The sequence below is a fragment of the Mustela nigripes genome, chromosome 4 (genome assembly GCF_022355385.1).
Source record: "Mustela nigripes isolate SB6536 chromosome 4, MUSNIG.SB6536, whole genome shotgun sequence".
Taxonomy (NCBI): Eukaryota; Metazoa; Chordata; class Mammalia; order Carnivora; family Mustelidae; genus Mustela; species Mustela nigripes.
In genome coordinates, this window is record NC_081560.1 from 48,352,444 (window position 1) to 48,370,182 (window position 17,739).

A 17,739-nucleotide genomic window follows, 5' to 3' on the forward strand; every position below is an offset into this window, starting at 1 on the left:
TCATTGATTCTTCTCCTACCCACTAAAGCCCCCATGTTGCATCACCACTTCCTCATATCAGGGAGATCATATGATAGTTGTCTTTCTCCGCTTGACTTATTTCGCTAAGCACGATACGGTCTAGTTTCACCCATGTTGTCACAAATGGCAAGATTTCATTTCTTTTGATGGCTTCATAGTATTCCATTGTGTATATATACCACATCTTCTTGATCCATTCATCTGTTGATGGACATCTAGGTTCTTTCCATAGTTTGGCTATTGTGGACATTGCTGCTATAAACATTCCAGTGCATGTGCCCCTTTGGATCACTACGTTTGTATCTTTAGGGTAAATACCCATAGTGCAATTGCTGGGTCATAGGGCGGTTCTATTTTCAACATTTTGAGGAACCTCCATGCTATTTTCCAGACTGGTTGCACCAGCTTGCATTCCCACCAACAGTGTAGGAGGGTTCCCCTTTCTCTGCATCCTCGCCAGCATCTGTCATTTCCTGACTTGTTGATTTTAGCCATTCTGACTGGTGTGAGGTGATATCTCATTGTGGTTTTGATTTGTATTTCCCTGATGCCGAGTAATATGGAGCACTTTTTCATGTGTCTGTTGGCCATCTGGATGTCTTCTTTGCAGAAATGTCTGTTCATGTCCTCTGCCCATTTCTTGATTGGATTATTTGTTCTTTGGGTGTTGAGTTTGCTAAGTACTTTATAGATTTTGGACACTAGTCCTTTATCTGATATGTCGTTTGCAAATATCTTCTCCCATTCTGTCAGAAACTGAACATACTCTTTTTAATCTGTTAGGTAAACTAAACTCCTGTTCACTGTGATTCAGCATATGCCCCGCCCCACAGTACACCCCACATGTTTTCTACCAGTAACCACTTTATTCTCCCTGTGCCTCAAGCCAAACACATATCCTTCCCCCTACAACTGCCCAGGTTTTTAGCCATTGGGAGATCAGAAAGACTCTGCTGGTGGCTAGACAGCTGACTGTTGGTTTTCAGGCTATGAGTTGCTAAAAAGTGGAAAGAGAGGCAGGTATTTGGTGTTCTTATTCAGGGAGCTGTGGCCAAAGGCAGCTACTTGTGGGTCTTTATCTCCTCAGCTTCTTCTGGTTATTTATGTCAGCATAACAAAGATAATGTTTTACTTCCATCTAAAGAATAACATTCAGTTATGCCCCAGCTCCTACCAAGGACGAGGGCTATGGCTCTTCCGCTGGTACTTACTGCCATCCCTGTGGGCATGAGGCGAGCTGGGGTCTCCCTCGGAACCCCCCTTTACCAGTTCCACAGCCATGTGACTCGACTCACCTTCTTCTGACTCCACCTCTTCTTTTATCCTCAGTCTTCCCAGCCCCGCCCTTTATCCTCTCCTCTCTCTTCCTCACTCCTTTCCCCCATTTCTTGAACCCTGATACTTCACATACCTATTTTCATGTGACAAACCACAGTTCCTTGTGATGAACACAGCCTCGCAATAGAGACAGGTGCATGTATGTCTTCTTCAAGAACTCCCACAGTGTGGAAGCTGTGATGTTTGTGGCTGACCCAGCACCAGAATTAATTCCACTTTCTCTCTCCACCAGTTCTTGGTGTTATGTTGCTGTGACTTTACCTAAATTGTTATTTTTTAAAGCCCCCCCACCCTGGGCACCTGGGTGGCTCAATGGCTGGAGCCTCTGCTTTCGACTCAGGTTGTGATCTCGGGGTTCTGAAATCAAGCCCTGCATTGGGCTCCCTGCTCAGCAGGGCGCCTGCTTCCCCCTCTATTTCTGCCTGCCTCTCTGCCTACTTGTGATCTCTGTCTATTAAATAAATAAATAAGATCTTTAAAGTTTTTTTCTTATACTATAAATGCACTTTCATATAGGAAATTGAATAGAATACTGAAAAGACAAGAAAATAAAAATCACTTTGGCATGTTTCCTAATATTTTTCTTTCCTTGAAATCTTCCTCTACTACAAAAAAAGTGGAAAAATAATTTTAAACCTGAAAGACAATGCTCTGCGGGTACGCATGTGCATAAGAGAGGGGTGGATTTTGGAGAAAGCCCTTTGTGATTCCCCGGGCTTGAAGATATTTGACAAGTTCAAATTAGGGTGACTCCCCACAGCCCTAACCTCTGGATCCCCAAACTTTCCCAGTGTTTAAGAAAGCCCATCTCTGACTATTGCATGGGAGAGAAACCCAAGCTCTGGACTTGGCAGGTCAAAGCTATTCAATTCATCTCTAAATCTTTACAAATCCAAGATTTCCCCTGAAGTCATCATTCACTGTGAACTTGTCCATTGCTTTTTGTAAAGGAGAGGAAAGAAACTCACTTTGGTTAAACATCAGCTCCTATGAAACCAAGCATTGGAAGGGGGCAGAGTCCATAATTGATTTTCTGACAGGTTATAAAATATTAAAAGGTGGGAAAATTTTGAAACTAATTTTTAGGTATCTACCCAAAGCCATGTCCAGTTGGTCTGCAAGATCAATGAAACAACATTACATAGAAGTGCTGAACTCATACTCTCCTGGCTAATCTATATTTTAAAGATGAAACGGAGCTCTTAAATGACCTACACACAGAGTGAGCTGATCCCCAGTTTAAGCCTCCCATTTGGAATGGTGGTTGCAAAGATTAACTGTTTCAAGGACTTGAAAGTCAACATTTCCCTGAAGCCCCGGCAGGATGGGAAGGTGGGAGGGAATTCACACAAACCACGTAAAACAGGACAAGTAAAACCCACAAGATCTTTTCGTTGATTTAATGTCAACTTCTTGGAATGATTTTGGGTTTCTTATTTGATGTATTCTGGTTTACCTCTCACTTTGTGGGGAGGCCTGGGAGACAGCCTTTATTATCCCTGGATTGTCTCTCAAGGGGGACATGACAAGTTGTCTGACCTGATGTGCACACAAGGCCTCTCCTAGGGAGAATGAAGGTGTTTGTCAGTTAGCCAGCAGGAAGGTCCACCTGAGGAGCACAGGGTTTCAGGAGCAAAATGTGAACGAGGTATGTGGCCTTCAGGGCTTCCAGTCCTTCTGCAAGTGACCTTGAAACAAAGGGAAAAGTTCTGGCCTGTGGTAAATTTGGATGCGGCATCCATCTCAGCATTTCTAACAACTGTCTCTTTTACTTACCTCAGAAGCCAGGCCCCTCTGAGATGCATTCCACCCTGTAAATGTCTTAACTTAAACCTCTCAAAAGGTTCTCCAAGATGTTTATGCATCTCACTGACCTCTCTGTGACCTTGGGGACCTAACACTTGAGCAGAGTAAGTGTGCTCTTTCTTCCTTTCTCCTAACCTCTCCTCCACTGCTCCTCCCCCACTTTTTAACCAATGTTACCCCCACCCCAGCCCACAGCCATAGTCTTTTTTTTTTTTTTCCGCCATAGTCCCTTGAAAGTAGGGATTAAGTTTAGTTCGTTCTTATTTCTAGAACTTACTGTAGCACCTGGCACCAAGACCATATGATATATATTCAGTTTTTTTTTTTTTTTTTTTTTTTGCACTCCCCATCTAGAATATAAGCTCAGTGAATGCAGAGCTTTTTGCCAGACTTGTTTACATTACAATCCCCAGGGTCTAGAAGTGCACCTGGCACATACTAGGTGCTCAGCAAACATTTGTTGGATGAATGGATGGTTGGATGGATGAACAGACAGATGTGCTGAGGCAATGTAGTAGCAGAAGTGTGATCAAGGTGCTATGGGAATGTACATCTTGAAACAATGTTTTGAAAGAATTGAGAAGAATGTTGGGAAAAACTTAATTGAAAAGATGAAGCTGGGGCTGGTTTTAAAGTAGAAATAAGGCTTTGCTTCCTAAAAGTGGAGAGAAGGGCCAGAGGCAGAGGAGAGGGTGTGTTCAAGGCAAGAAAGCATGACTCCTTTTGGGTCACACAGGCCAAAGGGGGAGGCTAGAACCTGAGATTGAGGCAGTGAAGCTTGGAGATGAAGGTTGAGGCCAGACTATGAGAAGTCTGGAATATAGTGATGGGCATTAGGATTTTATTCTCAAAGAGTGTCGAAGGCTTTTAAAGAGAAGAATAACAGCATCAGGTCTCATTATAGAAACTGTGTGGAGGACATATAGGATGTGGAACGGGGCAGACTTGTGGCAGGCAGGCCAAGGAAGAGTGACTCGCTGTGTACAAGCAGGTGTTGGGAGACAGGTCGGAGGCAACCTAGAGATCCACCATACACCTGGAACATGGAGGGGGTCGCCAAAGAGTGGCTATGGAGTGCTGCTGAATGGCGCACAGGTTGCTCGAGTTTATCTTAAATACATGTATTTTCAAAATTAAAATTCAGTTCACATTAGGTCCCTGGTTCCTAATGGGGGTGACTTTGCCCTGCAGAGACATCTTTGATTCTTGCAGCTTGGAGGTGGGGGGGAGGGAGTGGAGTTTAGGGGGAGGGGGAGGTGAGGGAGCAGGCACCACTGGCATCTACTGAAGAGAGGCCAGGGGTGCTGCTGAACACCCTACAATGCACAGCTTTCCCGACAACAAGAACTCATCCAGTCCAAAATGTTAACAGTGATTAAGATGACACAAGTGACACAAAAATTAATAGATTTATAGTAGTGGTGGTAGTGGATCCAGGGAATGTGCATTTTTGTGCATTTTTGAACTGCAGCAAGACCTTAATCCAAGAATGACTCCTTTGAGTCATTTAGATGCCCAGAAGACTTCAGAGTTGGGGGTAACAAAGACACCAGCTGATGTACACTTGACCTCAAACAAGTTACTTGTTGCAATTTGATGGATGCCAACAGAAGGCACTATTAAAGAGATAACATACATATAGGGGCCAACCACCATCATGCCTGGCATAGGGTGTCATTCCATAAATGCCAGTCCCATTCCTACTTTTGATGACTTGTCCTGATATTTCTTCCTGATTCCAAGACTAGTAGTTCCAAGAAGCACTTCCCATGTGTCCACTCAAGTGTCCCCTTCTTTGTGTGGTCTTTTCTGGCCATCCTATCTAAAACTGAAGCCCAGCCCATACATAATCTCAATCCCCCATCTCTATGATATGTTCCCTACCTGACTTACTCTTATTTTGCATATGTGTTTACTGTGTATGTCTACTAGAATGTAAGTTCTAACAGGGCAAGGGTCTTGGTCTGTCATGTTCTTGCCATGACTTAGCATCCAGAGCAGAGCCTGGCATAAAGCAAATGCTCAATAAATATTTGTTGGATAAATGAAACAAATTCCAGTTCTCAATAGCCAGAGAAAGTTGCTCTGATATGCTACATGAGGGTCTGACTTTTCTATGACTGATGTACAATGAATGTTTTGTGAACAGCAGAGAAAAAAGGTCTGTGAACTGCTGAGGCCAATTTTCCTCTTGAAATGAGGCAAGCGGTGGCTTGTATGGCTCCAAACCCTTCTATATGTGAAGGACAGACGTTCAAGGCCAATTTTGCTCATTCCCTGCTCTCTCTCACCGGATCCCTCTGCAGGAAGGTAGGCCATCGGGCCCTATCAGGGCTGCTGGGCTCATAATCAGATTTTAATGACTGTCTGCTTCCCTTCCTACATGTTTATAGTCCTTAGCACTCTGATTAGGTTTTTGGTCTCACAAGATAGTTAAAAGCCCACAATTTGTGCTGGGTGTTTTATTTTTTCCAAGTGAAGTGAGTAGGTAAATGTCCCTTTGATCTTCTTGCTGTGGATGCGAGCTGCTTGGGTTTTTAAAGCCCTCACCAATTATATGAAATGGATGCAGCACTGGGTTGAAGGCTGGCCTTCTGGGTGGCTCCGAAGTTCCTCTATGGTTTTTATTCTTTCTTCTCCTGTCTCCCCCCACCTCCCTCGTACCAAAGGAATAAGGAAAAGGAAGCAGCAGGCAGCTCTGGAAGAAAAATGAACTTTCTGGAGCCCGTATTCCAGGAGGTCCACAGCATCTCTCTCCCCTTTGAGGGGGTAGGTTGCCCATGGTGGGGACAGTGCACAGCTTAAATTGACCCCTGCCCCAGATGGAGTCTGCTAAGCAGCGACATGGGAAGGCCCACCAGGAGTGGACAGTATCAAGCATTTGCTGGGTGGCGTACATGGCTAAACTGATCTCTTGTCATTGTACTCATGGCAGCAATTACGTGTGCAGGAGAAATGAGGAACTTCGGACCTAAGTGAGAAGGGAGGGGACCACAAGAGTCGCACACAGTTCTTCCAGGCTCCCTGCTGTGTCAGGATTGAAATATGTACGCCACTCTGGCTGATGACTTCTTTGTGGCACATACACATGATCTCACCCATGCCACAACTAAGTCACATGCAGTAACACTTCATTATTTTAATTAAGCTTATTGCAAGAGTAATCATCATTGCCGTTGGTATCAATCATCAGTAATTTTTCCTGTTATGGCCGTAAGTGGTGACAGTCCATGTTGACAATAAATGATCACTCCTCTGGCTTGAACTGACACTTCATTGGACTTTGCAAGGTTGTTCCGAACGCTCCTGGGCTTGCTATGTAAAGAACTATTTATCTATGACAAAAGCTGGGTCTTTCCCATATTTGTTTTCACTTCCCAAATGGATAAGTTCATAATATTTGCAAAATTCATCCTTTAGTAGATGACAGCCACGGAGTCCAAAACACATTTAGGAAGAAATTATATGTTCTTAGCTCAGGGCTGCGGCATCATGGCCATTCCCCAAACTGTCCTAAATGTGTATGCATTGAGTTATGGCTCTTTCTTCCGAATGGACATGGAAAATGAAGTCGTTTCAATTGCAGAATGGCTCTTGGCTTTTTCCTATTTCTAAGTGGGAGCAGGAGGAAAGGAATCTGAGGGCAAAGAGCTCCACTTGCCTCTATAACTGGCCCTTTCTGGCATCCAACATGATTGAGATTCTTCAAAATTTAAATAAGACTCTTCCAGAACTACAATAGCCTAGTTGCTTATTATTCTTGTTACTGCATTTTCATGGTTTAAAGCTCTCCCTGGTCTCAACCATTTGTGCTACAAATAATTTTAATTGAGCAGAGAAACCCTTGACATTTTAGAAATTACCTTCTATTTATAAGAATTTAAGAGGAACCTTCCTGGCAGTCCTGACCTCTGTGTGATTTGGCCTTTTTCCCCCTATTTTGAGTTTAGTTTTTTTATTTTCATTGAACCAAATTACTTTCATTCCTAATTTAATTTTGCAGTAGCAAATAAAAAGCCAATTTGATATATCCGTAAAATCCCACACAGGCTATGAAATACGTGGGCTCCTTCGACTCACACATATCAGGGAGCATCTGAAGTCCATTCCATTAAGGTTAACAAAATGAGTTCTGGGAATATTACTAATGATGAGGGTCTAAAAATGGAGGCTGTATCAGATCATAAAATAGCCTTTGGGGTTCATGAAAGTTTTCTGAGCAGTGAAAGTTTCAATTTTTGTTATTTATTTTCTCTAACTATCACAAATCCTACTGATGGAGGCCTTGTTGAGATGAATTTCATTTTGATACAAATAATAACATACTCTACATTTCTATAGTACTTTCCCATTTACCATCTTATTTTATCTTCAAAAGAACTCATTCATTTACTCATTCAGTATTTATTGACCACTTACTACATTCTAGGCTCTATTGTAAGTACTTCAGATACCACAATGCACAAAGCAGCTCATGGGATCTATATTTTAGGGGAGACAAGTAAAAAACAAATACATGAAAAAAATATGTTTGTTGGTTGTTCAGTGTTGAATGGTGCTAAATGTAATTGTAATATAAAATAAAAACTAAGCAGGAAGGAAAATAGGGAATGCCAGGGTGGGAAGACCCACTGGTAAGATGACATTTGAGAGAGAGCTGGAGTTGCTGAGGGCAGGAGCAGCCTTGCAGGCAGAAAGAACAGCAAGTACAAAGGCTCTAAGTCAAGAACATAAAAGAGCATTGGGTGTAGAGCAGAGTAAGCCAGGGAACCAGTGATCAGAGAGGAAGCAAGAATCACATCATAGAGGACCTTGAAGGCCAATGCGAAGACCTGGTTTTTCCCCTGATGAGCTGAGGGCTTTGGAGGGTTCTGAGCAGAGCAGAGACATGATCTGACTTATGCTTGGACTTATGCTTAAGTCTTATGCTTAAAACTTACCTGACTTATGCTTATGGCAGCATAACATTTGATTGGAGAGAGGGCAAAAGCAGGAAGGAGACTAGTTAGGAGACCATGGCATTCACCAAGGAAAATACAACAGTGGGTTGAACCAAGATGGTAACAACGGAGGTGTTGAGAAGCAATTGGTTTGTGGATTTGGAAATGAAGAGAGGAGAATATTATTTAGTCCCATTTTGGAGTGAGAAACCTCAGTCTCAGAAGAATTGACTTTCTCAAGAATATGGAGCAAGTATGTGACAAAATTGGGGTTGAAACCAGACCTGTTGGAAGGAGTCCCTTCACAGCACCCTAACATAATAAATAAGGAATCAGGAAAAGCAAGGGCGCCCCAGTTCCCTGGATACCTGCACAACTAATGCTACCTGACAAGTAGCAGTGTAGAGCTTGATGAATGGTGGGGAGGAGGAGGAGGGGCTTTTGTTTCTAGGGGAGAAGAGGGGCTTATTAGTGGCTTAGTGGCTTAGATGGTTCACATTCCTATTTCAATCAGACCCCTGCACTGTTAGGGGCCTTTCTGGAAATACCACAACTATTGCTTTGGGACCCTATGGCTTTTTTTTTTTTTTTTTTAACTGAAGTGAGATTCATATAACAAAACTAACCATTTTTATGTTCATGTGAGCCATTCAGTGGCATTTAGTACATTCAAAATTCTGTGTAGCTACCAAGTCTATCTAGTTCCAAAACATGCCCATCACCCCAAAATGGAACCCTGTTATGTAGTTACTCTCCCTACTCCTCTTCCCCCAATGCCTAGCAACCACCAAGCTACTTTCTGTCTCTATAAATTTACCCATTCTAGGGGTGCCTGGGTGGCTCAGTTGGTTGGGCATCTGCCTTCAGCTCCCAGGGTCCTGGGATCTAGGCCCACATCAGGCTCCTCACTCAATGGAAAGTCCACTTGTCCCTCTCCCTCTGCTTTTTCTGTGCTCAATCACTCTCTCAGTCTCTCTCAAATGAATAAATAAAAATCTTTTAAAAAGATATTTCCTCCAAATGATATCATACACTAGGAGACATTTTACTTCTGTTTTCATTTAGCACAATGCTTGTGAGGTTCAGACATGTTACAGCATGTACCAGCACTTCATTCCTTCTGGCTAAAAAATATTCTATTGAATGTGTATGCCATCACGCTTTTGTCCACTCATCCACTGATGGACATTTGCATTGTTTCTACCTTTTGGCTATTGTCAATAATGCTGCTATGAACATGTGTGTACATGTATTTGCTTGAGTACCTGTTTTCAATTCTGTGTGGGACATGCCTAGAAGTAAGAGTTGGGGAATTCTGTGTTTAGCTTTTTGAGGAACCACCAAACTGTTTGTCACTACAACTGAATCCCTTGCATTCCCACCATCAGTGTACAAAGACTCCAATTTCTCCACATCCTAGCGAACACTTGCTATTTTCCCCTTGTAAAAAATTATAGCCTTGCTAATGGATATGAAGTGGCATCTCACTGTGATTTTGATTTACACTTCCCTAATGACTAATGATGTGGACTTGGTGGTCACTGATTGGTATATATTCTTTGGAGAAATAAATGTTTATTCCAGTTCTCTACCCACCTTTTAATTGGATTGTTTATCTTTTTGTTGTTGGGTTGTAAGAATTCCTTATATATTCTGGACACTAGAATCTTATTTTAATAATTTTTAAAAGTTTTTATTTATTTGTCAGAGAGAGAGCACAAGCATTGGGAGCAGCAGGCAGAGGGAGAAGCAGGCTCCCCACTGAGCAAGGAGCCCAATGTGGGACTCGATTCCAGAACACTGGGATTACAACCTGAGTCTAAGGCAGATGCTTAACTGACTGAGCCAAGGTGTCCCTGGATGCTAGACTCTTAATAGACATATGATTTACAAACATTTCCTCCCTTTCTGTTGGCTGTCTCTCCACTTTGATGATAATATCCTCTGATGTACAAAAATTTTAAATTTAATGAGGTCCAACTTATCTATTTGTTATTGTTGTTGTTGTTTCTTGTGCTTATATCCCCTGGCTTATTTAAAGCAATGTTAACAGTGATAACCACACAACATTAGTGATAATAGTGAACACTAACACAAAGGGTGGAAGCCATAGGAGAACACCTGTGAGTTTTTCCTATTTTAGACCAAGATCTAGAGCAGACATGAAACTTCCCAAGCTCAAAAGTATGAAACTATAGACCTCAAAGTATTCCTCTTATAATCTCTGTTATGATATACATCAGGCTGCCATCACAAGAGAACCACAAATATAGTGGCTTAAACAGGAAAGAAATGCATTTCTCTGTCTCGTGCCCAAGGTAGGGTGTTTTAGCAGATCAGAGCCCTAGGCTGCTTCCAGTGTCTTAGTTACTGTCCTTAACACATGGCTTCCATCTTATGCTCTGAGATGACTGTTCCAACAACCACATCAGCATTCCATTCAGCTGGAAGGGGAAAAGAAAAGGGGAGTTTGTGTCCTTTCCCTTCAAGCCTATGTCCCAGAATTTGCACACATCACTTCTGCTTACCTCCCATTGGCCAGAACTTAGTCACATGGCCATGCCTAAAGGAGGCTGGGAAATGTGGCTTTTAATTCAGCAGCCATGTGCCCAGCTAAAAGATCTGTAATTACAGAAGAAAGAAGATACATATTGGGGGACAAAATTCCTGTCCCTGCCATAGAACCTCAACTTTAGTAACTATCAGGTCAACAGTCTGGGCAGTGTTGCTTAAATTCGGAGGAACAGAAGGGAGACTTCATTTTCACCCTGTAGTTACTTTCCCACCATTAAATGGGTCTCAGTTGAGATCTCCAGACTACTTGGGAAGGAGGACCAACATTCCATGCTAAGGTAAGTCATCAGGAAAGGACTCAAGTCAGTACAGGGAAAAGGAGAAGTAAGGAATTCACTGATGAGCTAAAAAGGCATGTAGATGATGAGGTAATGGAGAGGAGACAGGAGTATCAATGTCTCTGTGCTGTGGAAGATTTTTATGAGCGAGATTTCGATCTGGAAGACAAACCACCACCACCAACAAAAACTCACACAGATGTTATTTTGGTACTTTAGAGGTTTTAAAGTGTTTTCACAAACGATTTTTCATTGGGTCATTATAACCTTAAATGCCAGGAATGGGACATAATGCTACTTCCATTTTACCTCCATGATAAAAGGGAATCTCAAAGATTAGGATGTTTCTAGCTATTTGGTAGCAAAGGCAGGATTAAAACTCAGCTTTCCCTCACCCCATCTTGTATTTGTTTAAGGCTTTCCTGTAATGCTTTGCTCCCAGCTCTGTGCACAAATGGAGCTAATGAACCAGACCTCTTGAAACCGACAGCCTGACATACATTCCAGGACAGCCCAGGGATCTTACCACCTTTGTATCTCCCCTCTGTCCAGACCTGCATTAAATACAATGAAGCCTTGCAAAGTTCCTGATAAGTCACTTCCCTCACCTGTCTTTCTGGCTGGCTGCAAGGGTGGTCTGGACAATGAGACAGTAGCCCAGGGGAAAAGTGACACGGGGGTGAGTGGTGTTGGCAAACCTGCTGTGGGAAAGCTCTCTGCCTTCTGGAGGCCTTGCACCCATGCAGAACACAGCACCCCGGGCCCCAGTCAGGGCTTGGCAGCAGGGTGGGGGAGAGTCAGATGTAGGTCACATGCACCTGCTGGTTATACATCTTGGAGGCACTGGACACTTTGCATTGGCTGCCTGAAGGATTTTAGTGAAATAATACACCTTGTCTAATTTTCTCCTAACAAGTTGTTGAGGATTTAAATGACAATGTCAGGAGTTTATGGCCTAAGGCTTCTTATCTGAAGTCAACAGTGCTCTGAGGAAAAGAGAAGAGATTTGAAGGCGGAAGTCCTGCTACTAACTGGCCATATGACCTTGGGCAAGTCACATGTAAGCTCATTGAGTCTCAGTATTCTCATCTGAGAAATTAGAGTTAATAGTCACCACAAGAACGATAGCACGTATCTCTTAGGAAGTTCAAGGATCAACTAAGAAAATAGGTAGGAAATCATTTTGTAAACTAAGTGATACACAAGTGCTAATTATTATTACAAATAAACCCATTCTTTAAATGTCAGGACAAAACAGAGTTGGGGGGGAATATAAGTGACAGAGAAGTTCAAGGACAGACTTGAGAGCATTGACTGGACTTCAGTCCTAGTTTGCTGACTTGTCTTTTTTCTGGGGTTGTGTCAGTGTCAGTCATGGACGAGAATCATTAGGCTGCTGAGTAGTGACTGATAGCCTCATCTGCCTTTGAGAAAAACACAATTTTTTTTTCAAAATACTTTATACAACTTTTCACAAAAAATATCATTCTCATAAATGTCAGGAAAGGTTCTTTTTTAAAAATATAGTAATAGAATCTCATTTGTTAATTCTCAGTCAAATAGGCTCAGGGCTCCAATGTCAAGATATGAAAAACCTTAAAGAGACAAAAATACAGAGCATGGGAAACCCAGCTATTGTACAAATCACAGGAATTTAAAAATGATTTTTCCCATCTAGGGATTTCTGTTACATGGCTGTCTCTCATATTATTTTTAGTGTATGTTTTTAAATTGTTTTTCTCAGCAATTTTGTATCATATCAAGGTCTAGGCCTATACTTACTTTAAGCAGTTCTGAAAGTGAGTAAGCTACTAGGATAGGTGAAGAGGGGAGATTATAAGACCAAACTCTTAAAAGAGTGGTTACTTCGGAGGGGGGTTGAGGTTACAAATAATGTGCAATAATTATAAAAATAGAAATTAACTGTCTCAGAAAATACTCTGTTTGTCTAGATGAGTCCCCGTACTATCTGGCAAAAAATACCCATTTAGAACGCCACTTTATTTCCTCACTTCCATTCTCTGCCTTCCCCTCTCCTCTTCCACAACACATTGACCTGACAAATCATTGCCAATTACTAGAAATTTTGAGGAGGAAAGCAAATTCAATTTTGGTGTTAGTGGCTGGATTGACAAATCTGAAACCAAGTCCATAGACCACAGAGCCCTTGAGAGCAAGAAGCATTTACGTTTCATTCTTTAAGTCATTCATTCATTTAAGTCATCCATTCATCCATTTAATAAATGCTTATCAAATGCCAGGTACACTGTATTCTATGTACAAAAATACAGCAGCTGACAAAACAGATGCATATCTCTGCCTATAATTAACTTTTTTTCCAGACTTGATGCATAGTCTTAAAATTTGTTAAATGAGTGAATTTATTAATAAAAAATTATGGAGCACTAACTAGAACCCAGGCATTATTTTAAGCATTTAAGCTAAACCAGTGAGCCTGACAGCTTATATTCTAGTGAGAGCAAGACAGACATAAACCAGATGAGTCAATATATCAATGTCAGACCAGAAGTTGTGTACAGCTTGGCCATTGGTGCCGATATACTTCCTGTGCACACAACTATAGCTTCCCAAATGGGAAAATTTGCAGACCTTGCCTGCTGGTTTAGGTCTTTGAATTTATCATGACAAATGGAACTAAGATTCCACTGACATCATGTGATGTGTACCATTGGGTCAAATCTCCCATTCTTTTGATCCGTCCCCCCACAAAGGTAGCTTGCCTAGCAGGCTCTCGGGCAATATATTGGTTTTCCATTGCTGCCATAACAAATTACTACAAAGGTAGTGGCTTAAACAATACAAATGTATTATCTTACAGTTCTGGACGTCAGAAGTATGAAATGGGTTTCACTGGGCTAAAATCAAGATGTTGGTAGGATTGCATTTCTTCTAGAAGAAGGGAAGAATCCATTTCTTTGCCTTTTCCAGCTTCTGGAGGATGCTCACATTCCTTGTCTCATGGCTCTTTCCTCCATCTGCAATGCCAGCAACTTCAGGCTGAGACCTTCTCACACTGCCATCTTTCTATTTCTCCCTCTTCTGTCTCCCTCTTCCACATTTAAGGACTTTGTAATTACACTAGCCCTACCCAGATAACCCAGGGTAATTCCCCATCATAAGACAACTGATTAACAACCATAATTCCGTTGGCAATGTTAATTCCCTTTGCCATGTAACCTAACATAGTCACAAGTTCCAGGGACTCAGACATGGTCATCTTTGGGAGGCCATTATTCTGTCTACCACAGACAGGCTAGCAAGGAAGGAGCTCCTTCTACATCTTCAGCCCCATCCCCAATTTCTAGTACAGCGTTGAATGTCTAGGAAATATTGACTGGTTTATATATGATTCTGCTAAACAGAACAGAAAATGCCACACACTCCACACAGCAGGAACCTGTATTTATTTGCTGAGTCTAGCTAGCAGCCGTCTGGGCCAGCAAGCTCAGTAACTCCCACAAGCAAACTCAAAAACTTCTTGCAGAAAGGTCTTTAATCATCTGCTCTGTGTATTCTCAGAACGGCTTAAGTAGAAGGTAGATTCCTTTTAGCAAACAATCTCCTATCTCTTACCTTTATATTCTTCCCTTTTGCATAGTACTTTACAGTTGATAGACTTTCACATACTCTCACTTGACCCTCATGACAATTCTGTTAAGGGGAAAGGCGAGGAGTCTAATTATTCCCATTTTGGCACTTAGGAAATGAGGCATGACTTGTCCAAGACTATGAAGCCAGGACATGACTAGGTTTTCTGATGCCAAAGCCTATATTCCATTACCATATATTATCACTGTGGTCATTTCTTCTGGTTCAAGACTCTACAGTCCCTGGACCAAGGTCCGTCCTTGTTATGCAATCATCCCCGCCATTGCCACCATCATCCCCGTTATCCTTACCATCATCATCACCATCCTCCACATCACTATGAATGTCCTCAAAGTTATCCATTAGAAGAAATTTCACTATGAATGTCCTCAAAGTTATCCATTAGAAGAAATGTCCTTCGGGCGCCTGGGTGGCTCAGTGGGTTAAGCCGCTGCCTTCGGCTCAGGTCATGATCTCAGGGTCCTGGGATCAAGTCCCGCATCGGGCTCTCTGCTCAGCGGGGAGCCTGCTTCCTCCTCTCTCTCTCTCTGCCTGCCTCTCTGCCTACTTGTGATCTGTCTCTGTCAAATAAGTAAATAAAATCTTTAAAAAAAAAAAAAAAAAAAAAAAAAAGAAGAAGAAATGTCCTTCAAGTGTCGGGAATTATTTTTGGCTCTGTCTATGATGGGGGAACCAGGACCAGGCTTGTTACCTCACTTTCTCATTTGAACTACCAACATGTCAGGAAACCAATCATTCTGATTTCTGTCCCTGTGAATAACCCTTTTATGTGTTCTCCACAGTGATGCCCAGACTAGGTCCCCAAATGGCTGAAAAAACTTACGAGTGATCCCTAATCAAGATCACCAATGGGCTTCAAGGTCTTTGTTCCAATTTTAGTATATGTGCTGCAGAAGTGAGCATGGCTTCAGGGTCTTTGGAATATACTTCCAAATATTTTGGAATACATGAAAAGCACTTTCCTACCTGTTTTTGATTCTCCATTTTCAGACTAGACCACAACTTGTCTGGTAGGAGAGACACCAGGTAACTCCAGAGAAACTCTCCCAAGTCCTGAGGGTGCTGGGAAGTTTTTCTATTTGTCAAACTGTAAGCAAGAGTAATCAGTGTCCAGCCTGTTTGGACGCCACTAAATTCGGTTTCTGATCTCCAGAGCTTCTTAACCTCCCATGATGCTCTTACATGTAGACTCCAGCTAACACACTATGTCCAAGGCAGTATTCCTATCATTTTGTTACAAGGTATGTGGGATTTGTCTTCAGTCGATTTTTTTCACATCAGAATTAAAAATTTCCACCATCCAGCCTGAGCCTCACTCGTGTAATATCTTCCATGACATTTACCATATTTTCAAAATGTCTCAGCAGCATCACCCTTACATTTATTAAAGGGAGGAGGGGTCAAACATGCAGCTCTTATTAAAACCCACAGCAGTCACACTGCTTTGAAAATTTAGTGGTTACCTAATATAAAAGTCATAAAAGGTTTGGGGTTCTGGGGACTTCCATAAACTTACAATTTTAGGTGCCCTGAGATGCAATTTCTGAGCAATTTCTTTGATCTCTGGCTGCCCTGGTAAATCATTTATTAGGGCAGCCTTTTTAAACAGAATCCTCTCAACCTCTCCCACAAGATATATAAAATAACATACTCTGCAAACAGTCATCAACCCCCTGCACTTACTGTACTCACTGATTATAACCCGATGGAGATGTTAGGAGTTTTTGTTGTTTTTTTTTTTTCCAGCCATTTCTTTTTAGTCTCAGAAATTTGCAGAAGAGACAGTGATGAAGTGCTCCATGATGACAGATCGTACAGGCCCGAAGTCTCCAGAAAGGGACATGCCCTACCAAGAAACCTCAGTAGGATTTGTTTTTAAAAGCTCTGAGGTTTGCAACTAATAGGGTTCTAAGCCTTACTGGGTCAAAATTCAAGCCAACTCACTCATGCCCGCTTGTAGCTTCCTTGTGGTTTCCTCCCCTCTCTCCCTAACCTGCTCAATCATTCTATTTGCCCAGATTTTTAGTGACTTCAAGTGGAGTGGGAAGCAGACATCAGATCTCCATAACTACCCCGCCCCCACTCCTCTGTCTCTGTCTCTGTCTCTGCCTCTGTCTCTCTCTCTCTCTCTCTTTCTCACACACACACACACACACACACACACACACACTCACACAAAGGTACACTTGCTTCCTTGCTTTCTCTGAAGACTTTAGAGAAATCAAAAGTAGCTGCCATCAGGAAAATATTTGGGGATTTCTGGCTTAGAACAATATGTGTCATGATACTTTCCAAGTGCCTAACACAACACAAGAGGAAGGGTTTGTGGGGAGAAGTTCTGGTGAAGGTTTGCAAATGACAAGCTTTCAAGTCTCCAGCACCATAATATGCAAGGCCTTAAGGTTCTGGTGGTTGTGAATTAAGAAAAACACTGCTTAAGTCATACCAAAAGGCTGACTCTCACGACCTACTTAAGTAGTAATTCATGCCTCAAGATTAGGGAAAAAGATCTATCCCTGAATTTGTAAATCTTGAAGAAGGGAAAGACTTTTCTAAGTGAGACAAGAAGCTATAAAAATTTAGAATTTCTGCACAAAAAGCCATATAAACTAAATCAAGAGACAAATGACTAATACTAAAAAAAATCTGCAATATATATGACAAAAGTCTAATTTCTCTAAAATTCAAAAGTTCTTGTTAATCAACAGAGTATGAAAATGGTTAATAGGAAGCTAATTAAACAGTTAATGGAAAAATAAATACAAATGGCAAATAGACATATTGAAAATTCACAAATAGAAACAAATAAGACCACAGTGAGATATTGTTACAGGCAGAATGTTTGTATCTTCCCCAAATTCCTATGTCAAAGCCCTAACCCCCAGTGTGATGGTATTTGGAGATGGGGGTTTGGGCGGTGATTAGGTTTAGATGAAGTCATAATAGTGGGGCCTTCATGATGGGACGAGTGCTCTTACAAGAAGAGACACCAAAAAGCTTGCTCTTTCTCTTTGTCACTTGAGGACATAGGGAGAAGGTGGCTGTTTGGCTGTCTCCAAGCCAGAAAGGGATCCCTCCCCAGAATCCAACCATGCAGGCACCCTGATCTGTGCCTTCTGTCCTCCAGAACTGTGAGAAATAAAAGTCTCTCA

At 41.9% G+C, this 17,739-nt stretch overlaps 1 long non-coding RNA gene across 1 annotated transcript in view; it reads right to left on the reverse strand.

The window, feature by feature from the left end:
- Positions 1-2,881: 2,881 nt before the first annotated feature.
- LOC132014999 (uncharacterized) overlaps positions 2,882-17,739 on the reverse strand; it is a 148,305-nt gene continuing 133,447 nt past the window's right edge. Inside the window, exon 3 of the long non-coding RNA XR_009403516.1 lies at positions 2,882-3,047. This is a non-coding gene — a long non-coding RNA (uncharacterized LOC132014999). The remainder of the gene's footprint in view (positions 3,048-17,739) is intronic.